Source organism: Notamacropus eugenii, chromosome 5 (assembly GCF_028372415.1).
Source record: "Notamacropus eugenii isolate mMacEug1 chromosome 5, mMacEug1.pri_v2, whole genome shotgun sequence".
Taxonomy (NCBI): domain Eukaryota; kingdom Metazoa; phylum Chordata; class Mammalia; order Diprotodontia; family Macropodidae; genus Notamacropus; species Notamacropus eugenii.
Genome location: NC_092876.1, coordinates 389,129,525 through 389,135,524, shown reverse-complemented (window position 1 = coordinate 389,135,524; position 6,000 = coordinate 389,129,525).

Here is a 6,000-nt window from a genome sequence, read left to right as displayed (position 1 = left end):
TGGGATATGATAAGGAGAGGATGAGATTTTTTTTTTGTATTTATTCTCTCTATTTGTCACTCTCTCCTAGGGAAAGGAAACAAGAGTGGAGATTGAGTTACTAACAGTCTATTTGTTAATATGAGCATTATATGTAAATAAATAATTTGATAACTTTTCATTCTGGTCAACCATAAACATTCAGGTCTATGATGAAAGAAACAGCACCCAGTCTTAATCAGAGTAAAAACTCAAATATTTGCTGACTGATATTAATTATAACTAAAATGCTGAAATTTTGGAATCAATACTTTTATCATGTAAACTGTACAGTATGCTGAATGAAAAAACTATAATGCTTTACAGTTGGATTTATCTGCCAAAGTTCAATTGTAGAAACATAGTTTATAAAAGCATAGAATTTGGGACCTGAAAATGACCTCAGAGATCATCTAGTGCAATCTTATCATTTTAGAGATGAAAAAGACTAATGAAGCAGGAGAATGGTGCAACAGCGGATTCAGAATCAGAGCACTGAAGGTGAGTTGCTGGACCCACTAAAAATGATGTTACCATGAACAATCCTCTTGTTTTTGTTTAATTTGTTTAGTTGTTTCAGTTGTCTGACTGCTTGTGGTCACATTTGGGGTTTTCCGAAGTAGTTAGCCATTTCCTTCTCCAGCTAATTTTACAGATGAGGCAACTGAGGCAAACAGGGTTATATGACTTTCCCAACATCAGTGAGCGTGTGAGGCCAGATTTGAACTAAGGATGATGCGACACTCTGACTCCAGGCATGGTACTCTATCCCTTATGCCACCTAGCTCCCCCAAAGGATGATCTTGACATACCTCAATTTTTTTTGATAGATCCATTTGAATTATTGCAGTAGACTTAGTAATAAAACTTATTTTGTCCATATCAATTTGAAAATGAATGATGTATTGTTACTCTAGTGGGAAGTTGAATTGAATCAGCAGAGCTAAGCATGAACTCTTTGGATTCATGGAAGTCATATGAGCCTCCAATTGTATATGTGCTTTAGCTGGTGGGAAAGAGCACATATGTCCCTCCTCCTTGGATCCAAAGCACACATATCCAGGATGTAGTGGGGTTTGGATCTACTTCCCATGGAGTTGGGCACATACATTGGCTCCATAGGAAAACACAGTCATGAGAGTCCGGGACTCCATTACTTGACCTACAAGAAACAATGGAAGAATGTCTATTACCATGTTCAAGACACTGCTCAAATCCCATTATCCCTATTACACTTTCCCTGATCTCTCCAATGAGAAATGAACTCTGACCTTGAGATTAATAGGAAATGAAACTTTGTTAGGACGTCTCTAATGTATCTACTTTGCATTATATTTTTATGTGTATCTTTTTTTTTTCTCCTCCCACTATATGAGTTCTTAAAAAACAGAATTCATAGTAGCACAGTAGAGAGAATGCCAGTCATGGAGTCAGTAAGACTTGACTTCATATCTGACCTCAGACACTTTGTCAGTTGTGTGACCATGGGCAAATTACTTAATCCTTTTTTGCTCAGTTTCCTCTCCTGTAAAATGGGGATAATAATAGCACCTATCTTCCAAGGTTTTGTGATCAAAGGAGATAATAATTGCAAAGCATTTAGCACAATGTCTGGCACATAGTAAGATATATACACATATACACATGTGTGTGTGTTTTAGCTATTATTATCTTTATAACCCCAGGAACTAGCATAGTGACTGACCCATAGAAGTTATTTATTAATAAGGAATCAGGATAAGAAATCAGGAAAATTCACATCTTCCAAAGATTTCTGGATAAAGCAAAATACAAGAGCAAAAAGAATTAAATGACAGTTCAATAAAAATACTTGAAAATTAAATACTGATTATTTATCCAATAATGTATTACTTAGTCTCTGCTATTAAGGTGGTAAAAAGTGGACCAGAAAATTGAAACACATGGATTTTATTTCTGGGCCTCATGCAGTACAGTCTTGCATATGCTACTCTACTTTGTCCTGTACTGACTACTCCAATCTGAGTTAACAGATAAGTAAATTAGAAATCTTATAATTGAACAGAGCCTGAGAGGTTTGTCCATATTTAAGAAAAGTGTTTAACATCTCTGAGAGTCGTCATTCAGCCTTCTGTTCCTGCTTTTCTCAAATTACTTTGTATTGTACTAAACTGTGAACATGGTATGTTCCTGGTAGAACATGAGCTCCTTGAGGGGAAGAATTGTTTCATTTTTGTCTTTGTATCTGTCCCCAGTATTTATCTCTGCTTACTGCACCAAATAGAGGGACAGAGACCGGAACTGGAATTTCCTTAACATAGGGTAGCAGGGCTATACTTTTCTTTGCAATTTATAACGTTAGACAGAAGTTTAGACTACTAAGAATTTAAATAACTCAACCAGGGTCATGCAACCATCACATGTCAGAAGTAGGACTTGAATCAGGTCTTCTGGGCTCCAAGGCCAGTTCTTATATACAACATTATGCTGCCTCTCAGTGCACACACTAGGTCATAACATATATTTTCACTTGGTTTTGTTGAGTGGGATAGAAAAGTTTAAAACTTCATTTTAGATATTCATTTTCAACCACTTGTATTACCAAACTTCTACAAAAGGTACTAAAGGTTAAAGTTGGAGGGTTTCTGGTTTGTTTTATTGTCCCTAACAAGCATAACTCTCAAGAAGAACTTGCTGTAGATAAATTACAATTAATGGGGAAAACATGGAGGCAAAGCAAATTGGTTAGAAACTAAACAAATTTGAGAACCATTCCCTCAATTGTTTAAGAGTTATTTTGTACTTATAAACATGTTTTAACAAATATTAATTTTCACTATCCTTCCAATGAGTCCATCTTTTGGATTTTTTTAAGCTAGCTGAAATCTGCCTTCCAACCATTGTAGTAAACTCATTTCAGAGATAAACAAGTGTAATTTCCAAGATTTTCTATCTTAAATCAATAAGAATACTTTAGCTTATAAATCCAATCAAAGCAACAAAGATGCACATAAAGTTATACAACTTAAACCTATTGAAATTTCCTCAAATTGGTATATATCTTAATAGAATCCTTTGCAGAATATCTTCATGCAATTTAGAAATTAAATTATTTTTGACTGCGAAATGTGAGATTTTAGAAATGTGAGCTTTCTCAATTCACTTCTTGAATTGATATCTTAGCAGGTTCTAAATACCAGAAAAACAATGATAAAAAATATAGGTCTAGTAAAGAAATACATGTTGTGAAGCAAAAGAGGAAGAGAGAGAGAGAGAGAAAAGAAAGTCTGTAATTTTTTGTCATTATATCATGATTCAATCTATAATTCCACACCTAATGTGAAAATATGATTTGAGATTCATCCAGCATCTTTATATTACAACCAAAGTTTACAGGTACATGGGAAAAAATAATTTTTCTCTATATATGCTTTTCTACCTAAATGATTTTGTAGTTTACTTGAGAAAATGGCCACGTATGATATGTTACTTAGGTGCCAGTTCTATATCCTGAAGAGGACTTATGTCTGAAGACAAGAATTTTAATATTGTTTTTTCACACTTGTGACCCATGTGGACCTTAGGCTAGTGGATTTATTCTTAGTAAAGGTGCTACTTTTCTTAAAAAGAAAACTGACAAAGTTTGAATTTGAGACCAGATCCTCCAGTTCCAGAGAGAACAATCTTTCCACTATACCACAGGTGGTAGAAGTCAGTAGCAGCAATTCCAAACCTCTGTCCATCTTTCGCTCTTCCGTCATTTTAGTCACGTGCAACTCTTGCTGACCCCATTTGGGGTTTTCTTGGCAAAGCTACTGGAATGGCTCACCATTCTTCTCCAGCTCATTTTACAGATGAGGAAACTGAGGAAAACAGGGTTAAGTGACTTTCCAGGGTAAAACAGCTATAAAGTGTGAGATCAGTTTTGAACTCTGGAAGATGAGTCTTCCCAAGTCTAGACCCAGCTCTCTATCCATTACATCACCTGGCTGCCCTACACATTAAATACTGCTTTTAGAACAAGGACATCACTTTATTTATTACATGGAGATTTTGGATTTGTATACCAGCTTTCTGGCAATCATGAGAGTCCATTGATTTTATTTCCCCTCCTATACCTAATCCTGCATAGTCCCAGGCAGCATTTCTGACAATAGGCGGTCTCAGCTCTCTGAAAGGTTATTTAACTCTTGATATAGCAAATCAATGACCAGATATTCTGTTAGCCATGAGACATTTTCTATTCCTTTCATTATTTCCAGTGTTCCCTGGTTACAGTGGCACTCTGGCACACAACATTTTCCAAAGTCCCTGAAATCACAAAGTCTTCTAAATGTACATTTTAATATATAAACAGGCTTCTAAAAGGTGAGCTCTCTTGAAACAGTAATTCGTGATTTTCTCTTAAAGTGGCTCCTGCCAAGAATGAGTGTATATTGAAGTGACTTCTGATAAACGCATCAAAAACAAATAAAAATGGTTTTGGAAGATACAATTTGGTAAATTCAGTTTGTATGGTGCATACTGTTTGCTTCCTCTAATTTTCTCAATATCAAAGGGGATTGACCTAAAGGAATTATGACTATTACATTCCTCTTTCTTTCTCCTATATTGGCAAACTCAACTTATCCAAATTTCCTAGGACTTAGCAAGAAAAAGAAAGTCTCATATGTACAATCATATCAGAAAGGGATCATTTCCAGTGCTACCACAGCCTACTCTTTTTAAATAGACTGATTGGTATAACATTCATATTACACCTCTACAAATAATGACTATTCTGCCTTGGACATCACATGGAGCTTTGTTTACTCTTCTAAAGGAATTAATCATGTATTATTTTGTATTATACATTTTCTTACGTGTTCCATATTCTCATTGTGGACTATAAGGCCAATGAGGCACTGTGGATAACTTATATTTTGTATTCTTCCCTTCATCCAACATTTCTCTGTCGACAGTCGGTGAGTAAATATTTGTTGAAAATTTGATTACCTTGGTCAGAGATAGATTCTTTCCAGAAATCAGAATCAGGCTACCCTAATTCCACCAACTATTTGATTATCTGTGATGGCAGTGGCAGACATTTCTGTGTACTTATCAGCAGGGTCTTTGTCTACAACTGCATTGTCTACAACTCAAATGATCTGTCAACTGGACACAGACTTGAGGAAACATTTCTTGTCAATTTAGACTTAAAATAATGCATGAATCTTTGTAAAAACAACTTTAAAAAACTGCACTCAAACAGTTTACTTCTATTAACTTGTTTGGCATTGAGAGACCTTACAAAAGTTTCATTTATTCCTATATTCTCTTCTTAGGGAATAAAGGGACAGATCAACAATTTAGCGTCAATAACCTATTTCCCTATGCTATTAATTACTTATGATTTTCATTATGCCCATTTTTCCCATTCTCTTTAGAGATTCCATGCTAAGTTTCTGATTCCAAATCTTCATCCAAAATCTTCATCCAGGCATTCTGGAGACAGAAAGATAATACAAACCTTGTATTTGGAAGTCATATGTATAGTACTAAAACATAAACAAGGAAACTGAGAGCCAATAGACTAAAGCATTTAAGGACACTTACTAAAAATGTCAAGTGAAGAAATGTGAGAAAGAAGTTTCTATAAATAAAGTAGCACTCAAAACACAAATCTGGGAGAATAACATACCTATTTTGACATACTTTAGGAAATCATAAAACATGAATTACAACTGCTAAAAGCACATTACCGTTAGAAATTCCTAACAGTGAAATATATATATATGTAATATATTTTATTAAAAATAAAATATATCTAGAGCACATATATTTAATATGTCAGCAATAAGCCATGCTATTGCACAAGGCTCTGAAAGAAAGCTGATTAAACCCAGAACTCCATGATGGCCTGAAATGGAAATGGGTAGAACACATAATGTTTCTACAGATAAATATCAAAGAACACTATGAGCATTGTATTTACACAACAAAGGAATAACAAGTCAAAAAGGA